Source organism: Mus caroli, unplaced genomic scaffold (assembly GCF_978045245.1).
Source record: "Mus caroli unplaced genomic scaffold, Mus_caroli_1 scaffold_7, whole genome shotgun sequence".
Classification (NCBI taxonomy): Eukaryota; Metazoa; Chordata; class Mammalia; order Rodentia; family Muridae; genus Mus; species Mus caroli.
The window spans coordinates 103255142-103269037 of NW_028227262.1; the positions used below are offsets into that span (position 1 = coordinate 103255142).

Here is a 13896-nt window from a genome sequence, read left to right on the forward strand (position 1 = left end):
ATCTATCTATCTATCTATCTATCTATCTATCATCTGTCATATGTGTATTTTTCCACTTCCACAGTGCATGTCTGGAGGTCAGAGGACAACTTGGGGGAATTGATTCTCGTTTTCTACCATGGAAGTCTCATGGATCAAACCTAGGTCCTTAGGTTTAGCATTGAGGGTCTTTACTTCTTTCATCTATGCATATAACCACTCAATATGAACTATGCATGTGAAAAATAGTGGTACACAAGTCAGGCCAGCAGATATAAATAACATGCTGCCACATTGCAGACAGAAAAGGGTCTGTGTTGAATGTAAAGAGACAGATGACACATTATCATCAACATAATTTACTTGTCTATAAAAAAAAACAACTATTGTATTCCCATTAACATATTATTGTTTAAAATAAAAAATGATGGAAGAACTTGAAACCCTTATATACTGCAGGCAGATAAGAAGTGCCCTAGCACTGACTTATGGTCTAACCTCATACACTGCAGAAGAAAACAATGTGGCAACTTGTTTTAAAGAGATCACAAGGTAATGCTACAAATCTGTTTCTGGGCAGATACCCTAAAGAACAAAAATAAAGAATATATATAGTCATATATGTTTTTGTGTGTATACTATTCAGAAAACCAAATGTTCATCAGCAGAGAATCAAACAAATAAAGCTATGGTGCTCACAGTAGAATGCCATTTGATACTTTACAGTGAAATTTTAATACAGCCCATCATAAGGTCAACCTTAAATCCAGCAGGAGATGTGAAAAAAGTCAGCCACAAAAGAATAGATAGTGTGTGATTTTATTTACACACAAGACCATGACTGCTCAAGTTCATGGATACAGACACTAGGATGGAGATTACTAGGGTTGAGGGAGGCAGTTATAGGGAATATTCTTCCAAGCATTCAAGACTTTAGTTTGTAATGTTGAAAGTGTTCTGAAAGTCAACACAGTGCTTAAAAACAACAAAAATAATGCACTTTATTCCATTGTACTACTTTCTTTGAAACAGTTCTAATGGAGATTCTATGTATATTTTACCAAAATGAGAGAAGAAAAATGACACAGAATCTATGATTCAATGCATAATACAGCTGGAAGATGACATTGGAGTACCCTTTTTTTATTATCAGCGGAACTTCACTACATTGGCTGAATTATAACAAACTAACATTTTGATAGCAATAACACAGGATGCTTTCTTTCTAGGTTCTTTGTAACGATAAAACAGCATTTGCTGGCTCTCCATTATTCACAATCTTCCCCTAACACAATAGTTCATTTTTTCCCTTGTTTCTCCTCTTCATAAAAGTGAGATGGGAGACCGGGCCTCCCAAGATTAAGCTTGACAGGGTGATTTGGCAGAGAAACCCATAGTATTCAGAAATGTGAAATAAATATTGTGTGCCACCTAAGTGTAACATGTTCATTTCTAAGTACCAGAAATAACTTCAGTTCTCCAAACCCACTCTGGGATATGGCTGTTTCAAAAATTCCTCAAGACTGCTGTCCCCCCTGGCTGCATCATCTACAGGTGCGTGCAGAATTTTAATGCAGTATTTCTCTGTCTCATATCTGTACTGGTTTAAACAAAGACACCACTGAAGAGTGGTTTTGTTTAGCTTCTCTGGTGACAGAGGAAATTAATAGTGCACTTAAAAAAATCTGCCTGTTGCTTAATAATAAACAAATAGTTTAAGGGATTTTTTTGCATAACAAATAACAAAGCAGTAAAACATACCCTCCTAAGAGATAATGCAAGCTGAAAACATAAAAATAAGCTGTAGAAAGATTTAGTGAAATTTGTTTGAAGAAACACAGAAGGTAACTATTAAGGAAGAGCAAAAGTGCTTTGGAGAGATGTTTACGCTTGAGCTACTGGTTTTGGAAAGCATGCTTTGCTGTCAATTTTTAAATCCTGGTGCATGTGTGTGCGTGTGTGTGTGTTGGGGGTAGAATGTGTATGTGATTCGGCATCAAGGAAAAATGGAGGACAATCTCAGTGTTGTTCTGAGTCCTCTACCTTCTTTGAGATGGGGTCCCTTGTTTGACAGTGCATACAGCAGGCTTGTTGGCTTTGTAGGACTTCCTGCTGTACTCTCTGATCTTGTAGGAACATGGCTGCTATGCTCTTGCCCAAGTTTTACAGAGATTATAGGGATCTATTTTTTTATTTTTATTTTCATTTTATTGGGTATTTTATTTATTTACATTTTAAATGTTACCCCCTTTCCCGATTCCCCCACCCTAGAAACCCCCTATCCTATTCCCCCCTCCTGCTTCTATGAGGGTGTTCCCCACTCCTGCCTCCCTGCTCTCACATTCCCCTACACTGAGGCATTAAGCCTTCATTGGACCAAGGGCCTCTTCTCCCATTGATGCCCGACAAGGCTATCATCTGCTACATATATGGCTGGATCCACAGGTTCCTCCATGTATACTCCTCCATTGAGCTCCACATAAACCCAGATACACTGAAACTAGAAGAAAAGAAAGTGGGGAAGAGCCTTGAATGCATGGTCACAGGGGAAATGCTTCTGAACAGAACAACAATGGCTTATGCTCTAAGTTCAAGAATTGACAAATGGGACCTCATAAATTTGCAAAGCTTCTGTAAGGAAAGAACACTGTCAATATGACAAAACGGCAACCAACAGATTGGTAAAAGCTCTCTACCAATCCTACAACTGATCGAGGACTAATATCCTATATATTCAAAGAATTAAAGAAATTAGACTACAGACAATTAAATAGCCCTATTAAAAATGGGGTACAGAGCTAAACAAAGAATTCTCAACCAAGATTACAGGGATCTAAACTCAGGTTCTCATGCTTGAATTGTAAGTGTTTTACTCACTGGGCAACCTTTCCAGTATGGATGCATTATTCTTTAGCCAGAGGACAACGTATAAGGTCCAGTTGGATTATAAATTTGATGAGGTGTGGGGTTAAATATTTTAAGTAAAAATTTAGATAAATCAAAAGTCAGTTATTATTTTGAATCAAGTAATATAAACATCCCTAGTAGCATATTCTCAAATAAATGGCTAATCACCTTTATTGAGTAAAGCTTCAGTGAGCACCATGTGTCCCTCAGGTTTTGTGTGTATGTGTTTGTGTGTGTGTGTGTGTGTGTGTGTGTGTGTGTACATGGGAAGAAGGGGTGGAATGGGTCCAAGCTATAGTGAAATAAACACAGTTGAGGCTGTCTTGCTTTGGACATTACAAGATATTTGACCAATGAAAGAGCTACAGCTACATCACAAGGCCCAAACTACTTTACTTGATCTAACAACTTTCTCTACTCCAGAGAAAGCAGTCATGATCACATTTCTTCATTTCCCTTCATTTTTGTTACATTGGGAATATATAGCTGGTCAGATTGCCAACTGTTGTTCTTCAGAAGGCAAAGGAATTGGGAATAGAACCTATAATGTTAAGAAGTAAATACAGATGTTTATTTGCTCAATCTTATATTCAGCAATGTCTGCAAGATAGAAATGAACTCAGCATAGAACTTGGCAGTCTACCAGCCCAGATAATGGGGATATGAAGTGGGATGGTTGGTCTGTTTTTACTGACAAGATGATGGACAATCTCCACTTTCGGAGCTTTAAATGAACTTTACAACAGGCCAGACATACCTGCATCCTGAAAGGAATTACGGTAATCACATTGCTGCCATAGATGGCCTTTGAAGGAAGTGAGATCCTTATCTGTTAGACAGTGGGAGGCTCCCAAGGTAATGATAAACTTAAAGATATTAACATTCAACATAGATTATTCTTTCTTAGGACTTCAAAGAGGCTTACCATCAAATTAAAAGGCAGGTAGTAAGCAAGAAGGAACCAGTAAACTCTCTGATTTGAAAACCTGGGTGTCTCACTTCCATTAGGAATTAGCAGAACACAAAAAGTGTTTAAATATAAGAGTAAATTCTCCAATTCTATTAACTTGCAGATTGTAGATTAGACTTAGGCTATCACTTACACAAAAATTTAAATAATGTCTTATTGAAAGGTATTTTTTTTAAACAGAGCAGAGTTGTGGGAGAGATCACATGACACAAAGTCTAAAATACTGACTACATGGCCCTTCATGTCTATTTATCTCTGAATAACTTTTTTTTTTTTATTTAAAGAAGACTGGTATTAACGTTCTCATCCACCGGAGAGAACAAAGCTGATGAAGCTGGTATAAGACTCCATGGTTTTATTTATAGTACCTTGGATTTCTGTTATACACAACTAGTCATTATCCTAGAACATTTATTGTCTTTTTATGACCATCTTCAAGGATAATATTGATATTTCCATGGTATTCTAACTAAAGACGTTCAATATTTAACATTACTTACATGTAAATGTAAAGAAAAGAAATAATGCACTTAAATTGACTACATTTCATTTACCAATACATACTTGACATACTCCCAGAAAACAGTTTCTCCGAGCATTACGATGCATGAATGTGTACACATACACGTAACACTTTCTTAAGGAAGTATGATTGACTGATAATTCAGGCTTTCAGCTTAAAGATGTGTGTACACATGTACATGCATGTGTGTGTGTCTATGCATGTAGTGTGTGTGTGTGTGTGTGTGTGTGTGTGTGTATGTGTTTAGTGCTGGGTTCATGTACATGAGTACAGCCATGTATGTTGAGGTCCCAGAACAAACTCGTGTGTCAGTCTGGTCTTTGCTTTCCAATTTGTTTGAGAAAGGGTCTCATGTCTGGTGCTATGTTAACTGTCTCATGAGCCTTCTGTACCTCCCTGAGGACACTGGGATACTAAGTGGTATAGCACTGTGTCCAGATTTACCTAGGATCTTGGGTATCAAATTTAGGTCTTCACACTTCATATCCAGCATTGCACTCACTGAGGTACCCTCCAAGCCCCAGGGATTCTTTTATTAAGCCCATTTGGCATAGTATATTTTTAGACATGTCTGCCAGGATGAAAATATGTCACTCAGAATGAAAATAAGAAAATCTACTGGAACAAAAAAAACAACTTTGTTATACAACTTATTGACACTCTAAAGGACAAAAATACGTTTAAATATAAGTATTATATTCGAAGCTTTTCTGATACTTCAAAATCCTTGCCAACAGGATTTTTAACCTGCTATTTGTATGTTAAGAGTAATTTTAACAAAGGTTTGTATTTCCTTTCCCAGTCACTTATCTAGTTTCCAGACTACAACCATGTAAGGATTTTGTATTTAATTTTTTAAAAAATAAAATTTACAAAGTTTTTCTAAAGCAGGATTCCCATACTATTTTAAGACTAGCTTTACTTTGTATATAAAATGTTTCAAGTCCCCCCCCCCACACCAGCAAAGAAAATATAGCCAGAACTGGTTTCTAAAACATTCTAGAAGATTCTTATGTAAGATAAAACATGAGGGCTTGTGCTAAAGCATGAATTATCTTAGCAAATACACAAAAATCTCTACCTCTGGGTTTGGTATAAGCTCTTGCAGGGGGTCCACAAATAGTGGGATTATTTTGATTTCTCCTAAGCTTCTACATAGCAGGTATAGCCACGCTTTTTCCGTAAGCCTAAAGGCTCACATTTCTACCCTCTACTCTTCATAAATGTCTCTTCTCTTTGATCTTTCAGCAAACATCTCCCCATATAAACTATTAACCACAGTTCTACAGGATTCATTCTCCCATGTACCTGTATTTTCTGCTCTTTAAATGTGCTTTTCTTGGAAGACTAAACTGAAAGCCATGCATACTTATTGTACCGCCAAATCTCATCAGTTATCATTCAACAGATAACGGAAAGAAGTCCAAATGTTTTGAAACATAATGTTTGATCCCTGATTTTTCTCAAGTATCTTGTGTCTCCCAGTGATAGTGTCACCTGGTCTTCTGTAGACAGGCCACATTTACTTTCACATTCTCAAACTGAGTATTGCTTGACCTTAAAAAGCTATGAAGAAGCAGATGTCACCTCTGCTCCCAGTGAAAGCCTCTGTGGCATTAGGGTGAACTCCAGGGTGCTCAGTTGAGAAACAGCGCTATGATACATTTTGTTATTTATTGGGAAAGTGCAAGGAAAGGCTAAAGAGATCCTGAAGTCCTGAGACCAGAGAGACTTGGAGGTTATAACATTCTGATTCATTTTGTTTTCATAGGAAATTCATTTTCAGTGATGTAATTGGTCAGTGTTAGATGTTCTAAACTACTTTATTTGTTTGCTTGTTTATTTATATTACCTTTGGATCTTTCTATAGAGCAATTATAAAATAGTGCTACAATATCATATAACTGGAAACAACTTGCCACCCAATTCAAAGACGAAAATTTGTCTACACAAACCAGTAATGAATGATCACAATATCAAGCCCTAGGTCATTATTTGGCTTTATTTTCATGCATGTTAAAATAGTGTTACTTGAATCTTAAGCAAAAATTAAAACAAAATACTCAAAGTCCTTCTTCTCTTCTGATTTCATCATGGAGAATTAGGATTAGGAATACAAACAGAACGGCAACTTTATTAAAATGAACGCCATGAACAAAAACACAGACATCTATCCTGGTTTGTAACAAAATGAAAGGGAATGTTTTCTAAAACTCCCCTTTGCTTTTCTGGTTTTGTGACATTAACACATTGTTTGTGGCTACCAAAGTTAGGAGACTGGACATTTATCCCATGCTACCTGAGAGCCAGAAATGGCCTAGCAGCTGCAAAATAGGTTGCTCACCTGATATGGTTAGGATACCCAGATAAGCTCCGGCTGTCCCTCAATGCAATACTAAACACAGCAAGAGGCAGAGCACAGCCTGGCCATCTTTGTCTAAGACCAGAGCCTAAGAGTTGTTACAACCAACTGACCAGTCTGGGCAGAACTGTGCTCTTCCCTGGGGCTTCAGATCTAGTCTTTTCCCTTCCCTCTTTCCACCTCCCATGCCAGCCTTATACACACTTACTCATTTTTCTTGAACTGTACTTGCCTGGTGTTTATTGAATTCTGTATTAATGAATCCTCATATTCTTTGAGAGATTCCTGAAAAAGATTGGTTAGTAACATTTCTGTCAGGCTTTGAACTTTCTTGGCTAATTTGTGTGTTTCCCTGTCAGACCCAGTTTCAGCCAAGAATTTTGCCATGTCACTGTAGCCAGATCATCTTCTCTTAAACATTGGATCAGCCCCCCATCTAATCAGGACTCCACTTTCTATCCTCTGTCTCTCAGGTGGTATCTGCATATTCTGGCTGATCTCTAGGAAGACCTTTGTTAGGTCTCTTTACTCAGCATCTGCTTAATCGTGCCTCTTAGTACTTTTCGATCCGCTGATAAACAGTCTGTATCACCCTCCCTGTAAATCCCTCATTTTACTTGCTGCTGTACATTTTACAGTGAGCACAACCCCTATCTTACTACAAATTCTGATTTGGTCTATCTCCATCATGATAGAGCTGAATACAGTTATCCTTAGCATGTGTTCTTAAGTACAACAGAAGATTCTGAAACAGTAGTTACTTGTGTATAAAAGTAAGCAGTCAATATAGTTTTTTTAGTGGTAGATGGGGAGTATTTTAGTATCAACTATACAGGATGATTCATAAAGGTGGAATACTTATATTCTCCAAGCAATCATTTAACATATGTGATATCTGTACCAAATATATAAGTAATTAGAGTTTTCATATTTGGCCAGTTTTATTTTGTTTTCCTACATAAGAGGCATTTAATTATAGAAAACAATTTCCAAAGGATCGTATGCAAAAAGAACATTTAACTCGAATGTCATTATGATTTTCTATATTAATTCCAGAGTAAGAATACTGTGGTTTTTCAGGCTAGTGATTTTTCAGAAGTTAAACAGATCTATAAAAAAAGAAGAAGAAAAGAAAGCAACTGTCAACATTCCCTGAAAACATGGTCAAACTCATTCTTGAAAGCTTTTGTAATTCAATGATTCTTTTCTTTGAAGCCTACATACAAGTTTCTTTGAAGCCTACATACACATCTTAATATTCCTAATGCAAGATGGTAGAAAGAGGTAGAAAAGGGCAAGGTGTGTAGATTATTTCAATAATTGTGATTATAATTAGGCCAGGTCACAAGGCTAATCAAATTTTACTTCTGAGAGCTATAAAAAGAAAAAAAATCTAGTAAACCTTAGGTTAGATACTTAATACTCGCCCATGTCCAAGCAGAAACATTATAACTATTTTTAGTTTTGGTTTTCAGCTTTGTCCCTCTTCTTTTCCATTTTATTTATACACACAATAAAAAAATGAGAAGCAACAATAGCATCAACAACAAATAAATTAATAATCAAAAGTTCATTGAAAATCTGATTGGGAAAAAAGAATATCTTTCCTTGTCCTGATAAGGCAGGGAGAGGGTTTGAAATACATTCTTCAAATTTATATATGTATAAATTTGTGTGTGTGTGTGTGTGTGTGTGTATAATATTTACTCAAAAACTTTCAAAGAGAAGCATATTATATCAGTGTGAGTCAGGGTATTTAAGTATTTCAATATTGATATATGTATTTTTTTAAGTGAGGAAACAATTTGCATAAATTAGCAAACGTTGACTCAAGAATTTTCATAAGCAAGTAGTTGCTCTGTATAATTAAACTTTGCTTAAGATGTACATGAAAGTGGATGATGCTAAATGTAAGTTTATTTATTTACATTCTTTGCAAGTAAATTTTGTTTCTTTAAATATATATATATATATATATATATTTTTTTTTTTTTTTTTTTTTTTTTTTGGTTTTTCGAGACAAGGTTTCTCTGTGTAGCCCTGGCTGTCCTGGCACTCACTTTGTAGACCAGGCTGGCCTCGAACTCACAAATCCGCCTGCCTCTGCCTCCCGAGTGCTGGGATTAAAGGCGTGTGCCACCACGCCTGGCTGAGTCAGATCTCATTACAGATGGTTGTGAGCCACCATGTGGTTGCTGGGATTTGAACTCTGGACCTTTGGAAGAGCAGTCGGGTGCTCTTACCCACTGAGCCATCTCACCAGCACTAAATATATTTTTAATTAAAATATAATTGTATAATTTCTTCTTCCCTTTTTCATTCTCCAGACCTTCTCCTGTTCCCTCTTTTGAACACTTTCCATGTTTACCCACACTCCTTTTCTTTGATTTTTATATATAAACAATCATATATGCACAATTATATAAATAAAACCTGCTGAGTACATTTATATTGTTTATGTACAATTTTAGGGATTTTCCTTTGATTGTTTTACATACAAACAGTTATATTTACACACACACATACATACACACATATATATATGTATATATATATATACTGCAGAGTCCAGTTTTATTGTTTCTGTGTATAAGTTTTCAAACAACAAAGAGTTGTTTATATCTTTAAGACAATAAACAGCCTCAGAGTAACCTCATTGTAACAAAAAAAATGGCAGAGAGCCCTCTTTACCTGCACAATTATACTTGGCTCATCTGGGGGATATGACTGGAGACAAGAAGTACTGTAGTCTCTTGTACATGTCATTATTAAATTTGTCCACAGGAATGTTAATCTAGTCAATGAATAAATGCTTAGTTAGAAACTCTTATCTCTCAGATACTGGAAACACTTGAGTTGCAAAGGGTGACTCCTACAATAGATAAGACACTAAGAAAAGAAGTGGATAGAAAGAAGCTATGAGAACCTCCTGGATCGATGAAGTTATATGGCAAAGCAGGGTAGAATGAAAGGACTCTGGGAAATTGGACTAGGAGAAGGCATAGAACATGAAGTAGAGGCCCAAAAAGGCCCCAGGGGTAGACTGTTAAAGTCCCAGGAGTAGGGAATCATTAAGAACTACATAAAAGAGTAAACTCAAAATGAGTTATATAACAAGACACAAATTCATTAGCAAAAGGATGTCTAGAACTACACAGAAACCCTTGGTGAAACACACAAACAGAAATAAAATAAAATGTTGTCCTGCTTGGAAATGTGTGAGTCAAGAAAAAGGATTAAGGTTACGGGATAATAATCTTATGGACTAGCTCTGTGGAACTATTTTATCTTAGAAATATTAACACATATTTCTACTAAGTAAACACAATACAGGGTGATAGAAGCAACAAAATATATAAAATAATAAAATGGAAAGATCAGGATTTAGAAGACATGGAAATTATAATTTGAAAATATATATTGTAATACATTTGGCTTAGATTACATAGGACATTTGACTATATTATTTGATGCTTTAAATCTTTTTTGGGTATGAAAAAATACCTTATGATGATAGTTTTGGGTATCAGTCTGAAGAGGTCTCAGTGGGAAACCTAGACTGCAAACACATGAAACTCAAGAAGAACGAAGACCAAAGTGTGGTCACTTTGCCCCTTCTTAGAATTGGGAACAAAACACCCATGGAAGGAGTTATAGAGACAAAGTTTGGAGCTGAGAAGAAAGGATGAACCATCTAGAGACTGCCATACCCGGGGATCCATTCCATAATCAGCCTCCAAACGCTGACACCATTGCATACACCAGCAAGATTTTGCTGAAAGGACCCTGATATAGCTGTCTCTTGTGAGACTATGCCGGGGCCTGGCAAACACAGAAGTGGATGCTCACAGTCAGCTATTGGATGGAACACAGGGCCCCCAATGGAGGAGCTAGAGAAAGTACCCAAGGAGCTAAAGGGGTCTGCAACCCTATAGGAGGAACAACAATATGAACTAACCAGTACCCCCAGAGCTCATGTCTCTAGCTGCATATGTATCAGAAGATGGCCTAGTTGGCTATCATTGGGAAGAGAGGCCCCTTGAAAACTTTATATGCCCCAGTACAGGGGAATGCCAGGGCCAAGAATTGGGAGTGGGTGGGAAGGGGAGTGCAGGGCAGGGAGGGTCTGGGGAACTTTTGGGATAGCACTTGAAATGTAAATGAAGAAAATACCTAATGGGAAAAAAAAAAAAAAGAAAGAAAAGAATACCTTAAGCCAGGCATGGTGGTGCATGCCTTTAATCCCAGCACTCAGGAGGCAGAGGCAGGTTGATTTCTGAGTTCAAGGCCAGCCTGGTCTACAAAGTGAGTTTCAGGATAGCCAGGGCTACCCAGAAAAACACTGTCTTGGAAAAACCAAAAAAAAAAAAAGGGGATACCTTGTCTAGTCAGGTGAAATCTCTTCAGAGCACAAGCAGAGGTTCTTCCTTGTGGAGGTTAGAATAGATATCCATTATTAAGACAATTACAGATGTGATGCAAAATGATAACCTTATAATGTAGAACACATGGAGTCATTAGACATGGGGGCAACCTCAATTGTATGAGGACAGAGGTACTGTCATCTCTTTAGTCATGTGATGTTTCAAGCATCTGTAGGCTCTTAGCTATACCAAGAACTGTAATTCCTCTAGATATAAATGAATGAAAGTAGATATCAGTTCAATAATAGAAGAGCTAAAATCAAAGCATATTTGGAAGCAAAGTCTAAGGATTTGGAAATGCAGGCTTAGAAAAAGTTAAATCTATTGAGTATTATTGCAACCAGCGAAGAGAAAATGAAACATCGATCCAGTTTAAGGACTTAAATTCTCAGGACAGCCTCTATATTTGTTTTGAAGGTATTTCCTAAGAGAACCTTTCAAATGTTACTTTGCAAACTTGCCTAGCACTTGCCTGATAAATGTGGGAAATTTCTTGGTGCTAATAAGGTGTATATATCACAGCCCTCTGGTACCAAGGGAGTTCCCTGAAGCATTCTTTCTTGTTATATGTGGTAATTGATGAATATTATACAGATATACACATGTAATATTACATCAGGATGACTCAATTTAGTCTCTTTGTTTACATGTGTGTCTGTTTTGTGATGTCCATGCGTGTTTTTATGCTTTTGAGCATATATATGTGCATTACATATGCATATGCATATATGCACATGGTGAATATCAGAGGCTAATGTTGGGAGTCTTCCTCAAATACTCTTTAGCTTATTTTATTGAGACAGAATTTCTCATTTGAGCATGATGAAATTATACGTCAGCCATCAAGGTTACTAGACTTTTATATGGGTTCTTAGGATATAGTCTCTGGTCCTCATACTCATCCATTAAGTGCTTTATCCCCTGAACCATCTCACAACCCCAATTTATTTGTGATTATGTGTATCCTAACTTAATTTCTGTTGCTGTGATAAAATACCCTGCAAAAGCAACTCAGAGGAGCATGGGGATTTACTTCAGCTTGCAGTTCTAGGGAAGAAAGAGCTCATCATCATAGGGAAATTAATGCGGAAATTTCACAGATCTAGTCTCATTATAACCACAGACACAGAAAAACCCAGGGGATAACGAGGTAAAAAATGACCAAGGTGGACTCTAAGCCTGTTCCTGGTGTCCTTATCAAAAGGAAATATGGACACAGACACTTAGAGGATTTGAAGATAGAAAGAGACATGAAGGTTTCTATCAATGACAGAAGGAATCCCAATGACTGCTGAAAAATGACAGTAGCTATTGGAATCACCTGCCCCTTTCCCTACATCCTACAGATGCTACAGACCTTCTGACATTTCATATCCTAGTTCCAAATGACCTGTTTCTAAAACTGAGAATAAATGACTGCAGCTTTATGCCACTAAGCTTGTGGCACTTTGCTATAGCAGCCCTAAGAATCTAATACACCTCACAAACTTCTTTACCCTTATTTCCATTTTCAGATCACTGAAACATATTATTTGATAAAAAAAATACTTCTTGCTCCTGTGATTTTGGAGTGAGGCAAAAAGGAGCTAGGAAATAAACTTCAGAGACCTAAAAGTGTGTGACCTAAGTCACATGCTATCTGGTTTTTCAATTATTGCACAATGGAGCAGTAAACCTAGCGGTTTCTGGAATGTTGTCCTTTACATAGCAAATGCATGGAACATGTAAGGTCCATGAGAAACTTTTAGAATTCAGATGTGCACAGGACAGCTGGAGTTATTTCATGAGTGAGTAAGAAGCACAAAGGCTGGGACAATCCTCCTAAATAAATCCAATAGAAAAATACTTTGGATTTGTACAAATTTGTATGCCTGTCTAGTTAGTTACCTAACTTCTGATCTATTTCAACATGACTAAAACACTACTGTTGCAGACTACCTATGTGTTCTCCTCAGAATTTACATGTGGAAAACTTACTCCTACCGCTGCCCTGGTATAGGTTTAGGGTCTCTGGGAGGTAATTAGGTCATGATGGTGGCATGGAGATTCTAGTGTTCTCGCAATTCCCTTCTTCTAGCCATTCCTTCATACTATATAGCAGTGCAGACTCAATAAGAAATGGACAGTTTGAAAGTCAAGAAGACAATCCTCAACATACTACATCTAACAGCCTTTTTGACCTTGGACCTTTTGTCTTCTGAAATAAAACTTGAGGAAATAAATATCGATGATTAAAGCCACTCCCTGGATGTTCCCTAGCTGCATAGGTGGCAGTGACTGTATACTAGTGCATCTAGATTAGAAACTAGAAGTGGATTGATCCTCCTCCATTCAACCTCACTAGTACAAGTCCTACAAAAGTCAGGCCATGTACAAGGGATATGTTGTAGTAACTGGGCTGCCCTGTCAGACCTCAGTGGTAGAGGGAGAGCCTAGCCTCACAGAGACTTGAAGTGCCAGAGTTGGGGGGTATACCCAGCAGGGACTCCACCAACTCAGAGGAGAAGGGGAAGGAAGGGGATGGAAGAAGGATTATGCGGGCAGCTAGTGGGATATAAAGTGAATAGTAAAATATAAACAAATAAATAAATACTTTAAAAAATGTCAGGCAAATTTTCCTGTCATATCACCTCCATCATCAAACACCCTCTTGTGGGCTGCATGCCCAGCTTATACTCTTTAGACTTCCCATTTTTAATATGAGCCAATGGGAATTTTCTTACCACAGCTG

At 37.2% G+C, this 13896-nt stretch overlaps 1 protein-coding gene across 1 annotated transcript in view; it reads right to left on the reverse strand.

Moving 5' to 3' along the window:
* Cntnap2 (contactin associated protein 2) overlaps positions 1-13896 on the reverse strand; it is a 2252040-nt gene that overhangs the window by 1122539 nt on the left and 1115605 nt on the right. The gene's annotated exons all lie outside the window — the stretch shown is intronic.